The sequence below is a fragment of the Ochlerotatus camptorhynchus genome, unplaced genomic scaffold (genome assembly GCF_037179485.1).
Source record: "Ochlerotatus camptorhynchus isolate MF236.1 unplaced genomic scaffold, CSIRO-AGI_Acam_v1.1 ptg000011l, whole genome shotgun sequence".
Taxonomy (NCBI): Eukaryota; Metazoa; Arthropoda; class Insecta; order Diptera; family Culicidae; genus Ochlerotatus; species Ochlerotatus camptorhynchus.
In genome coordinates this window covers 1,188,227-1,212,558 of record NW_027040503.1, presented here as the reverse complement: position 1 = coordinate 1,212,558, position 24,332 = coordinate 1,188,227, and the positions used below count along the sequence as shown (strand labels likewise).

Genomic DNA, 24,332 nt, shown 5'->3' with positions numbered 1-24,332 from the left:
GAATAAAATATTTCATTAACCTTTATTTGTCGGCTGGTGAGTTTCCCAAACCTTTAAATCGATTTATCTCCGTTAATATGGCTCTAATCGCGATTTGGGGGGTGTCCAGATCGTCGAAATTTTTATACCCGGATTTCCCAGTTTAAAATATTTCATAATCGTTTATTTGTCGGTTGGTGAGTTTTCCAAACCTTTAAATCGATTTATCTCCGTTAATTTGGCTCTAATCGCGATTTGGGGGGTGTCCAGATCGTCGAAATTTTTATACCCGGATTTCCAGAATAAAATATTTCATTAACCTTTATTTGTCGGCTGGTGGGTTTCCCAAACCTTTAAATCGATTTATCTCCGTTAATATGGCTCTAATCGCGATTTGGGGGGTGTCCAGATCGTCGAAATTTTTATACCCGGATTTCCCAGAATAAAATATTTCATTAACCTTTATTTGTCGGCTGGTGAGTTTCCCAAACCTTTAAATCGATTTATCTCCGTTAATATGGCTCTAATCGCGATTTGGGGGGTGTCCAGATCGTCGAAATTTTTATACCCGGATTTCCCAGAGTAAAATATTTCATTATCCTTTATTTGTCGGCTGGTGAGTTTCCCAAACTTTTAAATCGATTTATCTTCGTAATTATGGCTCTAATCGCGATTTAGGGGGTGTCCAGATCGTCGAAATTTTTATACCCGGATTTCCCAGTTTAAAATATTTCATTAACCTTAATTTGTCGGCTGGTGAGTTTCCCAAACCTTTAAATCGATTTATCTTCGTTAATATGGCTCTAATCGCGATTTGGGGGGTGTCCAGATCGTCGAAATTTTTATACCCGGATTTCCCAGAATAAAATATTTCATTATCCTTTATTTGTCGGCTGGTGAGTTTCCCAAACTTTTAAATCGATTTATCTTCGTAATTATGGCTCTAATCGCGATTTAGGGGGTGTCCAGATCGTCGAAATTTTTATACCCGGATTTCCCAGAGTAAAATATTGCATTATCCTTTATTTGTCGGCTGGTGAGTTTTCCGAATCTTTAAATCGATTTATCTCCGTTAATATGGCTCTAATCGCGATTTGGAGGGTGTCCAGATCGTCGAAATTTTTATACCCGGATTTCCCAGAATAAAATATTTCATTAACCTTTATTTGTCGGCTGGTGAGTTTCCCAAACCTTTAAATCGATTTATCTCCGTTAATATGGCTCTAATCGCGATTTGGGGGGTGTCCAGATCGTCGAAATTTTTATACCCGGATTTCCCAGAATAAAATATTTCATTAACCTTTATTTGTCGGCTGGTGAGTTTCCCAAACCTTTAAATCGATTTATCTCCGTTAATATGGCTCTAATCGCGATTTGGGGGGTGTCCAGATCGTCGAAATTTTTATACCCGGATTTCCCAGAATAAAATATTTCATTAACCTTTATTTGTCGGCTGGTGAGTTTCCCAAACCTTTAAATCGATTTATTTCCGTTAATATGGCTCTAATCGCGATTTGGGGGGTGTCCAGATCGTCGAAATTTTTATACCCGGATTTCCCAGAATAAAATATTTCATTATCCTTTATTTGCCGGCTAGTGAGTTACCCAAACCTTTAAATCGATTTATCTCCGTTAATATGGCTCTAATCGCGATTTGGGGGGTGTCCAGATCGTCGAAATTTTTATACCCGGATTTCCCAGAATAAAATATTTCATTAACCTTTATTTGTCGGCTGGTGGGTTTCCCAAACCTTTAAATCGATTTATCTCCGTTAATATGGCTCTAATCGCGATTTGGGGGGTGTCCAGATCGTCGAAATTTTTAAACCCGGATTTCCCAGAATAAAATATTTCATTAACCTTTATTTGTCGGCTGGTGGGTTTCCCAAACCTTTAAATCGATTTATCTCCGTTAATATGGCTCTAATCGCGATTTGGGGGGTGTCCAGATCGTCGAAATTTTTATACCCGGATTTCCCAGAATAAAATATTTCATTAACCTTTATTTGTCGGCTGGTGGGTTTCCCAAACCTTTAAATCGATTTATCTCCGTTAATATGGCTCTAATCGCGATTTGGGGGGTGTCCAGATCGTCGAAATTTTTATATCCGGATTTCCCAGAATAAAATATTTCATTAACCTTTATTTGTCGGCTGGTGAGTTTCCCAAACCTTTAAATCGATTTATTTCCGTTAATATGGCTCTAATCGCGATTTGGGGGGTGTCCAGATCGTCGAAATTTTTATACCCGGATTTCCCAGAATAAAATATTTCATTATCCTTTATTTGTCGGCTAGTGAGTTACCCAAACCTTTAAATCGATTTATCTCCGTTAATATGGCTCTAATCGCGATTTGGGGGGTGTCCAGATCGTCGAAATTTTTATACCCGGATTTCCCAGAATAAAATATTTCATTAACCTTTATTTGTCGGCTGGTGGGTTTCCCAAACCTTTAAATCGATTTATCTCCGTTAATATGGCTCTAATCGCGATTTGGGGGGTGTCCAGATCGTCGAAATTTTTATACCCGGATTTCCCAGTTTAAAATATTTCATAATCGTTTATTTGTCGGTTGGTGAGTTTTCCAAACCTTTAAATCGATTTATCTCCGTTAATTTGGCTCTAATCGCGATTTGGGGGGTGTCCAGATCGTCGAAATTTTTATACCCGGATTTCCAGAATAAAATATTTCATTAACCTTTATTTGTCGGCTGGTGGGTTTCCCAAACCTTTAAATCGATTTATCTCCGTTAATATGGCTCTAATCGCGATTTGGGGGGTGTCCAGATCGTCGAAATTTTTATACCCGGATTTCCCAGAATAAAATATTTCATTAACCTTTATTTGTCGGCTGGTGGGTTTCCCAAACCTTTAAATCGATTTATCTCCGTTAATATGGCTCTAATCGCGATTTGGGGGGTGTCCAGATCGTCGAAATTTTTAAACCCGGATTTCCCAGAATAAAATATTTCATTAACCTTTATTTGTCGGCTGGTGGGTTTCCCAAACCTTTAAATCGATTTATCTCCGTTAATATGGCTCTAATCGCGATTTGGGGGGTGTCCAGATCGTCGAAATTTTTATACCCGGATTTCCCAGAATAAAATATTTCATTAACCTTTATTTGTCGGCTGGTGGGTTTCCCAAACCTTTAAATCGATTTATCTCCGTTAATATGGCTCTAATCGCGATTTGGGGGGTGTCCAGATCGTCGAAATTTTTATACCCGGATTTCCCAGAATAAAATATTTCATTAACCTTTATTTGTCGGCTGGTGAGTTTCCCAAACCTTTAAATCGATTTATCTCCGTTAATATGGCTCTAATCGCGATTTGGGGGGTGTCCAGATCGTCGAAATTTTTATACCCGGATTTCCCAGAATAAAATATTTCATTAACCTTTATTTGTCGGCTGGTGGGTTTCCCAAACCTTTAAATCGATTTATCTCCGTTAATATGGCTCTAATCGCGATTTGGGGGGTGTCCAGATCGTCGAAATTTTTAAACCCGGATTTCCCAGAATAAAATATTTCATTAACCTTTATTTGTCGGCTGGTGGGTTTCCCAAACCTTTAAATCGATTTATCTCCGTTAATATGGCTCTAATCGCGATTTGGGGGGTGTCCAGATCGTCGAAATTTTTATACCCGGATTTCCCAGAATAAAATATTTCATTAACCTTTATTTGTCGGCTGGTGGGTTTCCCAAACCTTTAAATCGATTTATCTCCGTTAATATGGCTCTAATCGCGATTTGGGGGGTGTCCAGATCGTCGAAATTTTTATACCCGGATTTCCCAGAATAAAATATTTCATTAACCTTTATTTGTCGGCTGGTGAGTTTCCCAAACCTTTAAATCGATTTATCTCCGTTAATATGGCTCTAATCGCGATTTGGGGGGTGTCCAGATCGTCGAAATTTTTATACCCGGATTTCCCAGAATAAAATATTTCATTAACCTTTATTTGTCGGCTGGTGGGTTTCCCAAACCTTTAAATCGATTTATCTCCGTTAATATGGCTCTAATCGCGATTTGGGGGGTGTCCAGATCGTCGAAATTTTTATACCCGGATTTCCCAGAATAAAATATTTCATTAACCTTTATTTGTCGGCTGGTGAGTTTCCCAAACCTTTAAATCGATTTATCTCCGTTAATATGGCTCTAATCGCGATTTGGGGGGTGTCCAGATCGTCGAAATTTTTATACCCGGATTTCCCAGTTTAAAATATTTCATAATCGTTTATTTGTCGGTTGGTGAGTTTTCCAAACCTTTAAATCGATTTATCTCCGTTAATTTGGCTCTAATCGCGATTTGGGGGGTGTCCAGATCGTCGAAATTTTTATACCCGGATTTCCAGAATAAAATATTTCATTAACCTTTATTTGTCGGCTGGTGGGTTTCCCAAACCTTTAAATCGATTTATCTCCGTTAATATGGCTCTAATCGCGATTTGGGGGGTGTCCAGATCGTCGAAATTTTTATACCCGGATTTCCCAGAATAAAATATTTCATTAACCTTTATTTGTCGGCTGGTGGGTTTCCCAAACCTTTAAATCGATTTATCTCCGTTAATATGGCTCTAATCGCGATTTGGGGGGTGTCCAGATCGTCGAAATTTTTAAACCCGGATTTCCCAGAATAAAATATTTCATTAACCTTTATTTGTCGGCTGGTGGGTTTCCCAAACCTTTAAATCGATTTATCTCCGTTAATATGGCTCTAATCGCGATTTGGGGGGTGTCCAGATCGTCGAAATTTTTATACCCGGATTTCCCAGAATAAAATATTTCATTAACCTTTATTTGTCGGCTGGTGGGTTTCCCAAACCTTTAAATCGATTTATCTCCGTTAATATGGCTCTAATCGCGATTTGGGGGGTGTCCAGATCGTCGAAATTTTTATACCCGGATTTCCCAGAATAAAATATTTCATTAACCTTTATTTGTCGGCTGGTGAGTTTCCCAAACCTTTAAATCGATTTATCTCCGTTAATATGGCTCTAATCGCGATTTGGGGGGTGTCCAGATCGTCGAAATTTTTATACCCGGATTTCCCAGTTTAAAATATTTCATAATCGTTTATTTGTCGGTTGGTGAGTTTTCCAAACCTTTAAATCGATTTATCTCCGTTAATTTGGCTCTAATCGCGATTTGGGGGGTGTCCAGATCGTCGAAATTTTTATACCCGGATTTCCAGAATAAAATATTTCATTAACCTTTATTTGTCGGCTGGTGGGTTTCCCAAACCTTTAAATCGATTTATCTCCGTTAATATGGCTCTAATCGCGATTTGGGGGGTGTCCAGATCGTCGAAATTTTTATACCCGGATTTCCCAGAATAAAATATTTCATTAACCTTTATTTGTCGGCTGGTGGGTTTCCCAAACCTTTAAATCGATTTATCTCCGTTAATATGGCTCTAATCGCGATTTGGGGGGTGTCCAGATCGTCGAAATTTTTAAACCCGGATTTCCCAGAATAAAATATTTCATTAACCTTTATTTGTCGGCTGGTGGGTTTCCCAAACCTTTAAATCGATTTATCTCCGTTAATATGGCTCTAATCGCGATTTGGGGGGTGTCCAGATCGTCGAAATTTTTATACCCGGATTTCCCAGTTTAAAATATTTCATTATCGTTTATTTGTCGGTTGGTGAGTTTTCCAAACCTTTAAATCGATTTATCTCCGTTAATTTGGCTCTAATCGCGATTTGGGGGGTGTCCAGATCGTCGAAATTTTTATACCCGGATTTCCAGAATAAAATATTTCATTAACCTTTATTTGTCGGCTGGTGGGTTTCCCAAACCTTTAAATCGATTTATCTCCGTTAATATGGCTCTAATCGCGATTTGGGGGGTGTCCAGATCGTCGAAATTTTTATACCCGGATTTCCCAGAATAAAATATTTCATTAACCTTTATTTGTCGGCTGGTGGGTTTCCCAAACCTTTAAATCGATTTATCTCCGTTAATATGGCTCTAATCGCGATTTGGGGGGTGTCCAGATCGTCGAAATTTTTATACCCGGATTTCCCAGAATAAAATATTTCATTAACCTTTATTTGTCGGCTGGTGAGTTTCCCAAACCTTTAAATAGATTTATCTCCGTTAATATGGCTCTAATCGCGATTTGGGGGGCGTCCAGATGGTCGAAATTTTTATACCCGGATTTCCCAGAATAAAATATTTCATTAACCTTTATTTGTCGGCTGGTGAGTTTCCCAAACCTTTAAATAGATTTATCTCCGTTAATATGGCTCTAATCGCGATTTGGGGGGCGTCCAGATGGTCGAAATTTTTATACCCGGATTTCCCAGAATAAAATATTTCATTAACCTTTATTTGTCGGCTGGTGGGTTTCCCAAACCTTTAAATCGATTTATCTCCGTTAATATGGCTCTAATCGCGATTTGGGGGGTGTCCAGATCGTCGAAATTTTTATACCCGGATTTCCCAGAATAAAATATTTCATTAACCTTTATTTGTCGGCTGGTGGGTTTCCCAAACCTTTAAATCGATTTATCTCCGTTAATATGGCTCTAATCGCGATTTGGGGGGTGTCCAGATCGTCGAAATTTTTATACCCGGATTTCCCAGAATAAAATATTTCATTAACCTTTATTTGTCGGCTGGTGAGTTTCCCAAACCTTTAAATCGATTTATCTCCGTTAATATGGCTCTAATCGCGATTTGGGGGGTGTCCAGATCGTCGAAATTTTTATACCCGGATTTCCCAGAATAAAATATTTCATTAACCTTTATTTGTCGGCTGGTGGGTTTCCCAAACCTTTAAATCGATTTATCTCCGTTAATATGGCTCTAATCGCGATTTGGGGGGCGTCCAGATGGTCGAAATTTTTATACCCGGATTTCCCAGAATAAAATATTTCATTAACCTTTATTTGTCGGCTGGTGAGTTTCCCAAACCTTTAAATAGATTTATCTCCGTTAATATGGCTCTAATCGCGATTTGGGGGGCGTCCAGATGGTCGAAATTTTTATACCCGGATTTCCCAGAATAAAATATTTCATTAACCTTTATTTGTCGGCTGGTGGGTTTCCCAAACCTTTAAATCGATTTATCTCCGTTAATATGGCTCTAATCGCGATTTGGGGGGTGTCCAGATCGTCGAAATTTTTATACCCGGATTTCCCAGAATAAAATATTTCATTAACCTTTATTTGTCGGCTGGTGGGTTTCCCAAACCTTTAAATCGATTTATCTCCGTTAATATGGCTCTAATCGCGATTTGGGGGGTGTCCAGATCGTCGAAATTTTTATATCCGGATTTCCCAGAATAAAATATTTCATTAACCTTTATTTGTCGGCTGGTGAGTTTCCCAAACCTTTAAATCGATTTATTTCCGTTAATATGGCTCTAATCGCGATTTGGGGGGTGTCCAGATCGTCGAAATTTTTATACCCGGATTTCCCAGAATAAAATATTTCATTATCCTTTATTTGTCGGCTAGTGAGTTACCCAAACCTTTAAATCGATTTATCTCCGTTAATATGGCTCTAATCGCGATTTGGGGGGTGTCCAGATCGTCGAAATTTTTATACCCGGATTTCCCAGAATAAAATATTTCATTAACCTTTATTTGTCGGCTGGTGAGTTTCCCAAACCTTTAAATCGATTTATCTCCGTTAATATGGCTCTAATCGCGATTTGGGGGGTGTCCAGATCGTCGAAATTTTTATACCCGGATTTCCCAGTTTAAAATATTTCATAATCGTTTATTTGTCGGTTGGTGAGTTTTCCAAACCTTTAAATCGATTTATCTCCGTTAATTTGGCTCTAATCGCGATTTGGGGGGTGTCCAGATCGTCGAAATTTTTATACCCGGATTTCCAGAATAAAATATTTCATTAACCTTTATTTGTCGGCTGGTGGGTTTCCCAAACCTTTAAATCGATTTATCTCCGTTAATATGGCTCTAATCGCGATTTGGGGGGTGTCCAGATCGTCGAAATTTTTATACCCGGATTTCCCAGAATAAAATATTTCATTAACCTTTATTTGTCGGCTGGTGGGTTTCCCAAACCTTTAAATCGATTTATCTCCGTTAATATGGCTCTAATCGCGATTTGGGGGGTGTCCAGATCGTCGAAATTTTTAAACCCGGATTTCCCAGAATAAAATATTTCATTAACCTTTATTTGTCGGCTGGTGGGTTTCCCAAACCTTTAAATCGATTTATCTCCGTTAATATGGCTCTAATCGCGATTTGGGGGGTGTCCAGATCGTCGAAATTTTTATACCCGGATTTCCCAGAATAAAATATTTCATTAACCTTTATTTGTCGGCTGGTGGGTTTCCCAAACCTTTAAATCGATTTATCTCCGTTAATATGGCTCTAATCGCGATTTGGGGGGTGTCCAGATCTTCGAAATTTTTATACCCGGATTTCCCAGAATAAAATATTTCATTAACCTTTATTTGTCGGCTGGTGAGTTTCCCAAACCTTTAAATCGATTTATCTCCGTTAATATGGCTCTAATCGCGATTTGGGGGGTGTCCAGATCGTCGAAATTTTTAAACCCGGATTTCCCAGAATAAAATATTTCATTAACCTTTATTTGTCGGCTGGTGGGTTTCCCAAACCTTTAAATCGATTTATCTCCGTTAATATGGCTCTAATCGCGATTTGGGGGGTGTCCAGATCGTCGAAATTTTTATACCCGGATTTCCCAGAATAAAATATTTCATTAACCTTTATTTGTCGGCTGGTGGGTTTCCCAAACCTTTAAATCGATTTATCTCCGTTAATATGGCTCTAATCGCGATTTGGGGGGTGTCCAGATCGTCGAAATTTTTATACCCGGATTTCCCAGAATAAAATATTTCATTAACCTTTATTTGTCGGCTGGTGAGTTTCCCAAACCTTTAAATCGATTTATCTCCGTTAATATGGCTCTAATCGCGATTTGGGGGGTGTCCAGATCGTCGAAATTTTTATACCCGGATTTCCCAGAATAAAATATTTCATTAACCTTTATTTGTCGGCTGGTGGGTTTCCCAAACCTTTAAATCGATTTATCTCCGTTAATATGGCTCTAATCGCGATTTGGGGGGTGTCCAGATCGTCGAAATTTTTATACCCGGATTTCCCAGAATAAAATATTTCATTAACCTTTATTTGTCGGCTGGTGAGTTTCCCAAACCTTTAAATCGATTTATCTCCGTTAATATGGCTCTAATCGCGATTTGGGGGGTGTCCAGATCGTCGAAATTTTTATACCCGGATTTCCCAGTTTAAAATATTTCATAATCGTTTATTTGTCGGTTGGTGAGTTTTCCAAACCTTTAAATCGATTTATCTCCGTTAATTTGGCTCTAATCGCGATTTGGGGGGTGTCCAGATCGTCGAAATTTTTATACCCGGATTTCCAGAATAAAATATTTCATTAACCTTTATTTGTCGGCTGGTGGGTTTCCCAAACCTTTAAATCGATTTATCTCCGTTAATATGGCTCTAATCGCGATTTGGGGGGTGTCCAGATCGTCGAAATTTTTATACCCGGATTTCCCAGAATAAAATATTTCATTAACCTTTATTTGTCGGCTGGTGGGTTTCCCAAACCTTTAAATCGATTTATCTCCGTTAATATGGCTCTAATCGCGATTTGGGGGGTGTCCAGATCGTCGAAATTTTTAAACCCGGATTTCCCAGAATAAAATATTTCATTAACCTTTATTTGTCGGCTGGTGGGTTTCCCAAACCTTTAAATCGATTTATCTCCGTTAATATGGCTCTAATCGCGATTTGGGGGGTGTCCAGATCGTCGAAATTTTTATACCCGGATTTCCCAGAATAAAATATTTCATTAACCTTTATTTGTCGGCTGGTGGGTTTCCCAAACCTTTAAATCGATTTATCTCCGTTAATATGGCTCTAATCGCGATTTGGGGGGTGTCCAGATCGTCGAAATTTTTATACCCGGATTTCCCAGAATAAAATATTTCATTAACCTTTATTTGTCGGCTGGTGGGTTTCCCAAACCTTTAAATCGATTTATCTCCGTTAATATGGCTCTAATCGCGATTTGGGGGGTGTCCAGATCGTCGAAATTTTTATACCCGGATTTCCCAGAATAAAATATTTCATTAACCTTTATTTGTCGGCTGGTGGGTTTCCCAAACCTTTAAATCGATTTATCTCCGTTAATATGGCTCTAATCGCGATTTGGGGGGTGTCCAGATCGTCGAAATTTTTATACCCGGATTTCCCAGAATAAAATATTTCATTAACCTTTATTTGTCGGCTGGTGAGTTTCCCAAACCTTTAAATAGATTTATCTCCGTTAATATGGCTCTAATCGCGATTTGGGGGGCGTCCAGATGGTCGAAATTTTTATACCCGGATTTCCCAGAATAAAATATTTCATTAACCTTTATTTGTCGGCTGGTGAGTTTCCCAAACCTTTAAATAGATTTATCTCCGTTAATATGGCTCTAATCGCGATTTGGGGGGTGTCCAGATCGTCGAAATTTTTATACCCGGATTTCCCAGAATAAAATATTTCATTAACCTTTATTTGTCGGCTGGTGGGTTTCCCAAACCTTTAAATCGATTTATCTCCGTTAATATGGCTCTAATCGCGATTTGGGGGGTGTCCAGATCGTCGAAATTTTTATACCCGGATTTCCCAGAATAAAATATTTCATTAACCTTTATTTGTCGGCTGGTGGGTTTCCCAAACCTTTAAATCGATTTATCTCCGTTAATATGGCTCTAATCGCGATTTGGGGGGTGTCCAGATCGTCGAAATTTTTATACCCGGATTTCCCAGAATAAAATATTTCATTAACCTTTATTTGTCGGCTGGTGGGTTTCCCAAACCTTTAAATCGATTTATCTCCGTTAATATGGCTCTAATCGCGATTTGGGGGGTGTCCAGATCGTCGAAATTTTTATACCCGGATTTCCCAGAATAAAATATTTCATTAACCTTTATTTGTCGGCTGGTGGGTTTCCCAAACCTTTAAATCGATTTATCTCCGTTAATATGGCTCTAATCGCGATTTGGGGGGTGTCCAGATCGTCGAAATTTTTATACCCGGATTTCCCAGAATAAAATATTTCATTAACCTTTATTTGTCGGCTGGTGGGTTTCCCAAACCTTTAAATCGATTTATCTCCGTTAATATGGCTCTAATCGCGATTTGGGGGGTGTCCAGATCGTCGAAATTTTTATACCCGGATTTCCCAGAATAAAATATTTCATTAACCTTTATTTGTCGGCTGGTGAGTTTCCCAAACCTTTAAATAGATTTATCTCCGTTAATATGGCTCTAATCGCGATTTGGGGGGCGTCCAGATGGTCGAAATTTTTATACCCGGATTTCCCAGAATAAAATATTTCATTAACCTTTATTTGTCGGCTGGTGAGTTTCCCAAACCTTTAAATAGATTTATCTCCGTTAATATGGCTCTAATCGCGATTTGGGGGGTGTCCAGATCGTCGAAATTTTTATACCCGGATTTCCCAGAATAAAATATTTCATTAACCTTTATTTGTCGGCTGGTGGGTTTCCCAAACCTTTAAATCGATTTATCTCCGTTAATATGGCTCTAATCGCGATTTGGGGGGTGTCCAGATCGTCGAAATTTTTATACCCGGATTTCCCAGAATAAAATATTTCATTAACCTTTATTTGTCGGCTGGTGAGTTTCCCAAACCTTTAAATAGATTTATCTCCGTTAATATGGCTCTAATCGCGATTTGGGGGGCGTCCAGATGGTCGAAATTTTTATACCCGGATTTCCCAGAATAAAATATTTCATTAACCTTTATTTGTCGGCTGGTGAGTTTCCCAAACCTCTAAATCGATTTATCTCCGTTAATATGGCTCTAATCGCGATTTGGGGGGTGTCCAGATCGTCGAAATTTGTATACCCTGATTTCCCAGTTTAAAATATTTCATTATCGTTTATTTGTCGGTTGGTGAGTTTTCCAAACCTTTAAATCGATTTATCTCCGTTACTATGGCTCTAATCGCGATTTGGGGGGTGTCCAGATCGTCGAAATTTGTATACCCGGATTTCCCAGAATAAAATATTTCATTAACCTTTATTTGTCGGCTGGTGGGTTTCCCAAACCTTTAAATCGATTTATCTCCGTTAATTTGGCTCTAATCGCGATTTGGGGGGTGTCCAGATCGTCGAAATTTTTATACCCGGATTTCCAGAATAAAATATTTCATTAACCTTTATTTGTCGGCTGGTGGGTTTCCCAAACCTTTAAATCGATTTATCTCCGTTAATATGGCTCTAATCGCGATTTGGGGGGTGTCCAGATCGTCGAAATTTTTATACCCGGATTTCCCAGAATAAAATATTTCATTAACCTTTATTTGTCGGCTGGTGGGTTTCCCAAACCTTTAAATCGATTTATCTCCGTTAATATGGCTCTAATCGCGATTTGGGGGGTGTCCAGATCGTCGAAATTTTTATACCCGGATTTCCCAGAATAAAATATTTCATTAACCTTTATTTGTCGGCTGGTGAGTTTATATTCTGTAGACATTTATCTAATGTCGAAATTATTCTAAGAAATGAAGAAAATTAAGTGCATATACGAGCGTCAATTTTGACATAAAATAGTGTCATAATAGACGTGAAATTCAGCTCAATCGAACGTACTTTTCGTCGACCAACGAACTTTTCAGTCTCGGAGCTTTTAATATTACATGACATGTTTGTTTACGTCTCATCCTTTATGTCAAAGACGGATTCCAGCACATGTAAAAGTAGTTATTTCTAAGTGTGCAGCCGTGAAACATCGGTGAGTAGACGGTATAACCCACCGCATAAATTAAGGGATTACTGTTAACCAATTACGGTATGCTGATTGTTCGACAACTATTCTGTTAAAATTAGCCTAAAACAAATTCGCATAGTAGACATTTTAGCACACACATATTCCAAAGACTTCAACGCCCGGCTAGCGGCGAACCACCACGAACCCCAAATTCCCATATGACCGTAACCGTGCACATGAAGTGTTATCTCACCGCAAAAGTTTTCCTCACCATCACATCATCTATCTCTCAACTAACTGTCATCTCACGCGGCTCCAATGCTTGTTTTTCTCCTCGCTCTCGCTCTCATCCAGCCACATCTCACCGAGTACCAAAAATTGATAAAACTGCCAACCCCCAATCGAATCAGTTTCAGTCTGCCCGCAATAGCTCGCGACGTAGGACGTAGTAGCAGTGCATTTCCAAAGCCAAAAACCGTGCTCTTTCTCATTTGGTAGGCCGATCTCCTACAGCACAGCACACGTGAGAGTGTGACCGTGCGCGCGCGAGTGCTTTTTGATCGGAGTTCCGTGCGGAGCAAAAACTTTCACTACTTTCCCGTCGACGGCGAATCCGAACGGACGACTCACTGCGACCGGTTTTCTTGTGCAATTCCACAAACGGACGAAGCAAACTATCGGCTGCCTTTCAGTAAGGAACGAGACAGTCCGGATCGGCTGGGAAGTTGGTGCTCCCCCGAAAAAGGAAAAAAAAAAAAGAATAATAAGTGTTTGTGAAATTTGTGGTGCCTGGTGTTTGTGACTTTGAAGTGCATCGTTGAAGATCATCGTCGGTTGAAGATCAGCGCAGATTGAGATCGAAGTTCGACTTGCCGGACAAGAAGGAAAGGGCAGTGAACCTCCCTCGGCCGCCCATGGGCTCACACACTGGACACTAAGGTGAATACGATGGGGGTCGCCCTTTTGATATGGGATTTATGAATATTTATCGAGTAGCTGTGTTTTCTATTTTTGGGATGGGGTGATAAGCGCGAGCGCGTTGAGCATCGGCAGGTGGCATAGCGGATTTTGGTGGCGCGGTTTTTTTTTTATTGTCTTTCGTTTTCGTCTGGAGAGGTGGCAAAGTGGAATGCCGATGTAGAATGTGGTTGGTTGGTTGGTTGGTTGGAGGAGCTGCTGGTTGACCGATATTTGTTTTTGAAACGGTCACTAGGGACAGCTGCGATGTTTCGAAGTGAATGCGTGAGTGACTGAATGAATGAATGAATGGTGATTAGTAATAGTAATTCACCTAATTGTCGGCTTGCGTGATAGGTTCAAAGAGAAAGACTGCCTACCTGTCTGTGGTTGTTTTGGTCGTCATCCAGGATGATGATGTCAAAACGGAACTGGTGGCTATTATCTGGCATTTACAAATGGTAGAAAGCATTGCATGTCGTACTGTGTGATGTGAGATTATTTTGAATCATTAGCTTACTTTTGTGGGAAAGGCAAACAATTTCGGCAGTGTCAATGAAAGCATCATACAGTACAATGCATCATAAAGTAACTCTATTGCTACATTCCCATTCCAATAATAAAATGTGCGTTCTGATTCTCATCGAACATTAAAATTTTAATTTCGTTTTGATGCCTTTTGTAATTGACCTTGAGTACAACTATAACTCAACATTTGAAGTTCATTACACTCTACAGTACTGCTGACCTCGTTGCTTAAGTGTTACTTCTTGATCTATTTATAGCAGTCTTAATGTTCTGCGTCAATAAACTCTCTAGTTGAGCAATTAAAATAACGTACAGCTTGTTAACGATTCTTTGCCTACGTACTTATGAGCAAGAATGATAGGAAATACTGGCTTTTATCTTTTGTTGCCTTCACTGTATAATTGTGAGCTTTTATGGCAAATGGTACACGAGTTTACAGAGAATATTAAAAAAATAAATTTAAAACAACTGCTTTAGAGTAGGCATGCCAGCCATGGTAATGTGATCCTATTATTGCTGATTTTCCTATTGTGGGCATATGGCATATCCCATATACCATAATAGGTACACATCGTTATAAGAAGTGGTGTCTGCTGGTCTGTCCCTGGATAAAGAAAAATATAATTTATGCCATTAACTTAGCATTTCTGTCGGCTGATTTTATGCCAAAACATGGATTCTTTCTCACTGAGATCGATTTTCACATAATTTTCTCGTCTTCTTCTAGGCTTTTAAAGCTTCTGTAGCGGGCGTTTTGCCAGCTCTCAACTCTTTCACAGTAATTAATTGAGAGCCTAGTATAGCAACCAATTCACAATGGGGAAAACTGGACGAAAAAAAAAACATTTAATTGTATAACACTAAAATTCGCTGTTTGAAAAATATAGTTCATATCGTTATGTAGATTAACAACTTGTGGAATCCAATAAAAATGGTTTCATCCTGGGGAGGTTTAGGTTTTTTGGTTTTCCTTTTTAAAAAAAATTCCTTGAGAATAAACAAGCAAAAACTCAGGATGAAATAATTTTCATTCGATTCCGCAAGTTGTTTACGTACAGAAATGATATGAATCATATTTTTGTTTAAGCGAGTTTCGGAAATGCTAGAAAATCACAAATATTTCTACGTCCTTTTTTCCCCATTGTGCAATGCATGAATTTGAATAATGTGTGGTAAGCACAATGATGCACTATGCCCCGGGAAGTGAAGAATATTTCCAATCCCAAAAATATTTCCTTGACAGGACCCGGAATCCAGCTTGATAAAACCGTGTTTTACTGACTAAGCTATCTGACGTCCCTTATGATTATAATAATTAGTCATGATAATTAAGCTTATAGATACATAATAGTCGACCCCTTCAACCAGGAATCAATCACATTTAAGCAACAAAAAATAGGGACGACCCCGGCGTAGTGATGAAAAAACGAATCAAATTCGATACACTCACAAAAGTTCTTCCATTCCAAAGTTGAGGTATGGAGGCAGTTATTAAAAACTAAACACTTAGAAATACCTAATCTACGTGACACGTGAATCCATCTTTGACATAAAGGATGAGACGTCAACAAACATGTTATGTAAAGTTAAGTGCTCCGAGAGTGAAAAGTTCGAAAGTATGTTTGATTGCGCTGAATTTCGCGTCTTTTATGACACAATGTTATGTCAAAATCGACGCTAGTTTATGTCAGTCTTCGAGGCATCTTTCCTTATGCTTGATACGCTTTCGACTAAAGTTTGCATTTCCTTACCGTTTTTGGCTACCATAAATCGAGAAATAGTCGATGGCTATTTCCGGTAATTCCTAGGGAATCAAGAAATATTTTTTAAACATTAGCTTCCTGAAGTTTCATCCAAATTTCCCTGGAACTTCCATCTTACCTTGGAACCTTCTTCAGCCTTCGCCTCTTTTCCCGCCAGTTTTTTACACTTTCCCGGAACTTCAAGGATGCTATCAGATTTTTTTTGCCGATCCACACTAGCTGCAGGCACATTTAAGAAGTTCTGAAACTTTAGATAACCCGGGAATTTAAAAAAAAGTCCAGTGAACTCCAGTGAACTTAAGGAAACATCATAAATATTTTGGAAACTTCACAAGTCCAGGGAAATTTAATGGTTTTCATGAACTTTAGTGAAGCTCGGAGAACATCAGGACAGGTCAATTAATTAATGAAATAGCTGAAATTATAAATCAGAAACTCAGGAAATTTCCGAAAACTTCAGCAATGTCCTGAGGGGCTCATGCAAATTTAGGAAACGTAAGGGAAGTTACATGAACATTAGAACATTGGGAGAACATTTTATGCAAAGTTCTATGCTTTTTAATGGTAGTTTCGATAACTTTTAAAAATAAAAACAATCGGAAAGATCAGAGAACTTCAATGCTGATTTTACAATAAATTCAAGAAAATTGTGAGAGCACTTAAGAGATTTCGTAATCTTCAAGAAAATCCAGAAGATTAGATATATTTCGGTAGTTATTTTAATCAGGGAAGTTCCGAGCACTTCCTAGATGACCAGAGAACTCCTAAACAGCCTCCGAATTCAGGAAAATTACAAGAACTTTCAAGGAATTTCGAGCAATTATGGAATATTCCTAAGTGCATTTCAGGAATGTTCCGAAAACTTCAGGAAAATTGCGGAGTGTTCAGGGATGTTTTATGAATATCAAGAAAATCTCTTTCTTTCAGAATTATGTCCTTGTTTCTTTCGACTGTTCCGTAAGCGCTCTGGCTTCCGATTTTCTTCAGATATTTCTTTCAATCTACCTTAGAAAATTTCTGCCAGCGTCTCCAGGAAGTTTCTTTCGTTTTATCCAGGAAGTTCAATTAATTATCGCAGAAATTAATTTTTTTTGTTCGACTTCTATTGGAAGGTTTTTCAGAGCTTCTTCTGGCTTTCCCTGGAAATGGCTACTTCTGAAAACTTACTTCCGGATTCCGAAACATTTCTGGCTTCCTGTAGATGTGACATCCGATTTTTTTTCCGATAGTTTATTTAAATTTTCACCACAAGTTTCTCAATTCGTTTCTCGGAAATTTTCCTTATGTTTTTACAACTTTTCTTTGAACTTTCCTCGTACTTCATCCAGGAGAGCTTCTTTCGTCTTTCTCTGGACATTTTTTCGGCTTCGTTCAGAAACTAATTCAAACATTCCCCGGAGTTTTCTTCCGGAATTTTCCGATCATTGCACAAAAGCTAAAATTTTGCTTTGATTAACGGCTTTCTCAGTCTTAAAACATTGCAACGACTACGATGTAATCTGCTCGACATTTTGGCCATGGGTTATGGCCGTTTACAAGTGAAAATATTGTTTGTCGTTATTGTCAATAGTTTAATCGCTGTTGTGGCTGACTTTCTATATTTTGGTTTCATTTAATGATATTTAATTGAAAAAACTACTTTCTCACAATTTTGATCTCCACATGAGAACAACGATAATTTAAAAAATTAAATTAAAAAAATTAAAGACTGTTTTAAGACTGAGAATGTCGTTAAAAAATCGCAATTCCCCTCAAGTCTCAGTCATCACCATCGTTAAAATTATCGCTTTCAAAAACGGCAAAAATATAAAATTAATCAAATACCTAGTTAAATACCGATAAATACCGATTTTTTAATACGTTTGCTACCGATAAGCTTTAAAACAATCTGGCAACGCTAGTGTAGGTACTTATTTTGACAATCTTTTTTTTTCTGAATCTGGATGAGCAAAGCACTCTATCAAAGCTTCAATTCATTCGATTGTGCAATTGATTTGAAGTAAGACTGATTAAATAAAAAAGATAATACATTGTAGAAGTTTACTGGCGGTACTCGAATATCAGTCCTATTAGGAAAATTGTCATATTTAGAAAATGACGATTAAGCTGTTAATTTGCAGCTACATCTATTAATAAAACGCAGTTCTAATGATCAAAATTGGTTCGTTACAACATGAGGTTATCGTTGGTTACATGAATACATTCATAGCAGTGGTATTTTATTAGGATACTGGGATGGGACTCATACCTCCTTATTCTTCTACTTCATATTCGCATTTCACGCGTGCTCTCAACTTAGTGTTCTAGATGCACTTCCACAGCTATTAATTATTATTTATGTGTCGTAAATCTTGTTTGTAGACCGTTTTTGTTACATTGATTATCTTAAACTCACTCAGTTTTGTCTTAATAAAATATGTAGGAAGCTTATAAATAATTTAAATACATAGTTCTCCTAGCTATCGACACGTGCAGCAGAATTATTGCTTTAATTTGGTTTTGGACATGGTAAAGTCAATAGAATCGCAATGTTTATTGTACATAGACATCATTTGGTTAATTGGCCCAAATTTGGCATAGTTCGTACGATTATAGTTTGTAGCAAATAATTGTCGATGTCGCAAATGACGTGATGGTATATAAATGTTACCATTGCAAATTCACGACGCTCTTTTAATGTTTGAATATTGATAAGCTTTATAAGGTGATAAAGGAAACACAGTCCAACCTTACTTGCCGAGTGCATATAATAAAAAATTCTTTTGTACTGGTTGAAAAAGGAGACCAAACTATGCTACAATATTCTAGTATTGACCTGACATAAGCGAATCGTTTATAAAGCCAAGCATTTTTTGACGTAGGACTACGTCTTTGATTTCTATACACTTTGTGAAAACCGAAAATGGAACATGTAACAAATTAAGAAAGATTTTGAACGTTAATAACTGAGCTGCCCCTGGTACAATTTCAATAATTTTATCACCAATCGATCAGAAATATGGCTACGCATTGATAACAATGCTTACGAATGTTGATTTTCAACAAGAAACTATTGAAAAACTGGTAAATGTCCAGCATTGTCCAAAAGCGTTGAATTAACTAACAAATCCACCAATTACCTACATGCATATGCTGCTTCCCTAGCACAGTCGTCAGAGAGTAGTAAGTAGACGAAACAAGTCGAAGTGGCATTCACCTCCGATCCTCGGCCACGTGCGAATAGGGAGGATGGAATTGCGTAATATTTTGCACACTCATCGCCATATTCAGAACCACACGCTCCCAACGACCACACCACTGTGTGGTGGTGTTCGGTCGTCGAAATTAGTAGCAGCAGTAGCAGTGCTTTCGGCGTGTGGCGTTGAAAATTGTTCTCCAGTAACAACGAAAGGCTGCCTGCAAGCTCGCTGCAGAGCCCACATAAGCAACCATCAAAGGAGGAAGAAGCTGCACCGCTATGCTATGGATCGGAATCAGTAGCTCATTGTGAGTCGCTGCGGGTCGGTCATCTATGCCAAGCGTGTCACCCTCGCTCCAAACGACATACAGCTCGACAGCCTCATCCGTGTTGAACACCCAGCTCAGAATTACTGAACCATCACTACAAAACGGTCCTTTTCAGGGCCACAAAAAATTTGTCAAAGAGTATTATTTGGACATTGGTCAAGGTCATCAGTTCCCGCAAGCAGCTAGCTATCAAGGCTCAACCTGTCTATAGAAGGTGTGGAATTGTAGGCCTGAATATATTGGTGCAATCAGTTTTTCCTCGGCTTTCATTCCGCACGATTCGTTTCGTTCGTTTAATCAATCACCCTTGTAGTGACGTAGTGACGAGATTGTTTCAATCGGCGCTTACATATGAAATTTAATGTGGATTATAGAATTTTTTGTATGTTACCAAAATTTATGAATGGTTTGCCACTAAATGTTGAGATAATTTATTGATTATTGAATTATCACACTGTATACCATGAAAAAGCAGCCTGTTTGTGAGTTTTTGCCTGTTTTCAAGTAAGGAGCTATCATAAAAAACAAATCGCCAGCTGGTATTTCCCGGCAACTTTACAAATAAATAAAATCAAACAAAATCATCATGCAGAACTAGCTAGGATTTGTTTTACTTCATATTTCACAAAATTGCTTTCGAGTGTTATGACATCGTCTCCCGCAAAGTTTACATTTTTCCCTCTACCAACACATAGGGGAAATGGCTCTAAGATTGGGCCTATCGCTAAAAATCTGCTATTTATCAATTGTATCTAGATGAACGCGTCATTGGGACGGTACTAATGGATATTTTTGGTTGCTATTGAAAATTTAGTCGATTGCTGAATTTATGTATGGGCCCAAATTAGGGACACTTAGGCCGACATTACATACATTTCCCCTACATCAGGGCTATATAGATCTCCACAGCATCTATAGAATCCACGCAATTTCAAAAAACCAAAATGCACAGTATTATGAAAAGAGGTCAGGTTTCGACCAATAGCAGATAAATTTTAATTCTAAACAAGCCAAACGGTATCTACCAATCTGCTAAAATGAACACTTTGTTAATTTTCAATAGGTCACTATTGAAAATACCAAATGTCCAACTGTTGCAATGGTGATCCAAATTATCACCGAATGTCTGAAAACAGCGCATTCCCGAACACAGACTTAAAAATCGAATTCGATGCGGTCCCACTAAACGGTGCTCATTCAATCACCGTAAGTGGTGGTGTCCCATCCAGCAGCAGCAGAAGTAGCAGCAGCAGCAGCAGCAGCTTTCAACAATAACAACAACAAAAGGCTGCCTGCAAGCAGCGAGCTGCAGAGCTCATATGAGCAACCATAGAGAAGGAGGAAGAAGTCCCACCGCTAGGCTAGGATCGGAATCAGTAGCTCGTCGTGCTCAGCTCAGCATTACTCAACCATCACATCAAAATGGTCCGTTTCAGAACCATCATAAATTTGTTAAGAGTATTATTTGGACATTTGTCAAGGTCATCAGTTCCCGCAAGCAGCTAGCTATCAAGGCTCAACCTGGTCTCTATAGAAGGTGTGCAATTTTAGGCCCGAATGTATTGGTGAGATTAATCATCGTCCGACCATTTTCCAGAACACGCTGGTAGAAAGTGTTAAAAATCCATATAGAATTTGAGAGAAGTGGGAATAATTCGCTTTGGGTGTATAATTGAATACACTTTAATACCAAAATGCACAAAACTTAAAAATTCATAAATAACAAAAAATTCAAAATACACCTTTTAAAGTCGGGTAGATGAATCGAAAATACTCAAGTTGACAGTCCCTTGGATTCTCTTCATCAACTTTCTCTTTGAAATAAATACTACAAATTTGATACGCTTACAAATAAAAAACGGAAAGAGTTAAGATATTTGATGATTGATCAATTAACAGAACTAAATGTTCACATTTGTTCCGTCCACTAGCGGTCCTACGTCAAGCTTCCGTTTGTGCCCCAAGGCACAGACCCTTCTACTTTTTTTCTTTGATTTGTTTTTCGTCGATCTTGTTTTCCGTGCTGAGCACCAATGCTACACCGACGCGCCAGGGAGGCAGCTTCCACACCTGAACCCTACCTATCGACTTATCAACTCATAAACCGGGGACCAACGGCTTTACTTCCCTTGCAAAGGAAGGCGTGATCAGAGATATTATGCCTCAGAACATCCCGGCGGTGCCAACTGGGATTGAACCCAGGCCTGCTGGGGTGAGAGGCAATCACGCTTACCACTGGCATCGGTGTAAAGCCAAGCATATTGTTGGCTTTATTCACTATTGTGTTATAATGATCAATTAATATAAGATAAGTTTAGAGTCTAAGAGACAACTTAGTCCCTAATTCTATCACACTGATTAATATTTTGGTTTCCTAAAGTAATTGTAGTAATATTAGGTATGTTTCGTTTTCTACTAAAGGTAGTCGAGTTACATTTTTTTACATTAAGTTACAAAAGCCTACTTGCTGCACCAAGTGTGGAACATCTTTATTTCATTTTTGAATGTGTAGATGTCTTCAGCATTTTTAATTTCTTGAAAAGTTTCATATCGTCAGAGTAAATTAAAACTTTTAATTTTTTTTTAAGAATGAAGAATATATCGTTTACAAATAGAATCAAAAGAAGGGGCCCTAAATGAGAACCTTGTGAGACTCCTGATGTGGCATGAATAGTGGTTGATTTTTTTCCTTTGAATCTTACTATTTGATCACGGTTGGTTAGATATGATTCAAGCCATTTGAGTAATTTAGGCTGCATCCCATCTTTTGAAGTTTATAAAAGCATGGGTATGTCAACGCGGTCAAATTCTTTGCTGAGGTCTGTGTACAAATCTTCAACATGATTTCCGTTATCAATTGCTTTCATAGAATAATTATTGAATTCTACACTCAAAAAATTCCAGTGCTTTTTCAGCAACTAAACAACCTGTACTCAGCTAATAAACTGTGTTAGCGCTACTTTGGATGCCTTTTTACAGTCAACTAGTTTTATTTTTAGATGTGTGCTGTTTCACAGCTTTTACTCTGCTCCTTGACAAAGCTGAAGTAACTAGTCGAGAAAAGTGATTCTTGTGCACTATTATAAAGCCTCTACTCAGTGATCTTGTTGTAGAAAGGCATGTAGATTTGTTCACATCAGTTCAAAGTGTTGGCGTAGCTAAGTTGGTAGTGTCAAGGTTTGTCAATGCGGTCGTCTCGAGTTCGATTCCAGTTTTCCGGTGCAAGGTAAATAAATTTGGTGTTGTTCTAATTTCGATTAATTTGATTCATAGTAAAATAAACTTAATAAAATCCTCCAACAAAAAAGCGTTAAACAATATTTAACCCGGCTTCCAGAGAAAGCTGTGTAGTGATTATTGGATAACCAGGAAAAAGTTGAATAAGCGCCTTTCAAGTTCACACACCAACTAAACAGCAGGATAACAGCTTTATAGAAGCGTAAATGGATATGCGATAAGAGCTTGTCCCAACCGGTCCCAACAGCCATAAGTAGCTGACTAAGTTTGCCAGATTTGCTTGTAAAGAGGTTGAGTAAAGGTTTCCTCATATCGTATAACATTTGAATACCCCAAGTAACAATTCAAGCTGAATTGTAAGAACAAAAAGTTGATTATTGGTTGATTTAAGGTGTACGAAGCTGATTAACACCAGGCTGAATATACAGTTGATTAGTAGTGCATGAAGCGAATTGAATCCCCATAATTCAACCTCAGTAAGTTAGCTGATATAAAGACTGAACAAGACTTATTTAAGCTTAATACTACTCCACAAATCAGCAATGCGCTACAAATATTCTGATAGTCTGATAGAATAATATGAATTTATTGCACAATATTGTTAAATGTCGTCAGTTGCAATTCCGACATTTTAGTTATTCTAAATTCACTGCCTACCTTTCTAATCCCAAGCAGCACCAGCAGTATAGACAATTGACAAGGAAGAGGAGCTTTTTAAGAATAGCTCCACCTAGAAGTGGACTACGACGACGTCGGAAGTATTAACATTAGTATTCCTGTGTTTTGTCTGTTCACCACTTTATATTGCACTTAATTTTCATACCGCATTTCAAAAATAGAATTCAATAATAGCACTAAAATAGCATCGAAATACATCGCGCACTTGTGTCCACATTGTGTTTACTGCACTTGAAATGAGAGGATTTTTTTACTGTCACAATTTTTTATCTATAATTCGGCATTGCTGTATAATACTCTTCCGGTTGCTATTATTCAACAAACACGTCAAAACTTCATGTTAATGATCATACCTTCTGCCTCAAATATGCTTATGTGGTCGAGTGGGTATAGTTGACGCTTGTGAATCAGCGACTGCCGGTTCGAATCCCGAAATGTAAAGGTAATTTTTAGACATATAATAACAATATAAATATTTTTTTTTTTTTTGTTTATTAATTTATTTGATAAGGCTCAACCGAATTAACTTAACAGAGCCGAGGATTCTTGGTCACTATTCAATACATCTTAAAGCTATAGTCAAAAGGTACAACACAATAAACACTTTATCTTCCGCTATCCAAAAAGCCTCCTCCATCAGAACTGGAGCCGCTTCCAGTAGTTTCATTGTATGGCAAATTGTTGTACGCCAACGAGGGTCAGAGCACGTCCATTGCAGCAATGGACGCAAAATGTGGTCAGCACTCACACACTCATCACGAAACGGTTGCTTTCCAAAGTCGACGACGCATCGACCGAAAGAACTGCTGATGAAGAACAATGAGGAGGACCACACAATGGTTGCTGCCGAGAAAACAGACGATCGCGTAGCACACATCGAGAGTGGCCTGCTTTTGTCGACAGCCGAGTGAACACTG

At 38.3% G+C, this 24,332-nt stretch overlaps 1 protein-coding gene across 2 annotated transcripts in view; it reads left to right on the top strand.

Moving 5' to 3' along the window:
• Positions 1–13,535: 13,535 nt before the first annotated feature.
• Positions 13,536–24,332, top strand: part of Osi17 (DUF1676 domain-containing protein Osi17) — a 136,110-nt gene continuing 125,313 nt past the window's right edge. For both annotated transcript variants that reach the window (XM_065220999.1, XM_065220994.1), the window contains exon 1: positions 13,536–13,684. The gene's annotated coding sequence lies outside the window, so the exon portion shown is untranslated. The remainder of the gene's footprint in view (positions 13,685–24,332) is intronic.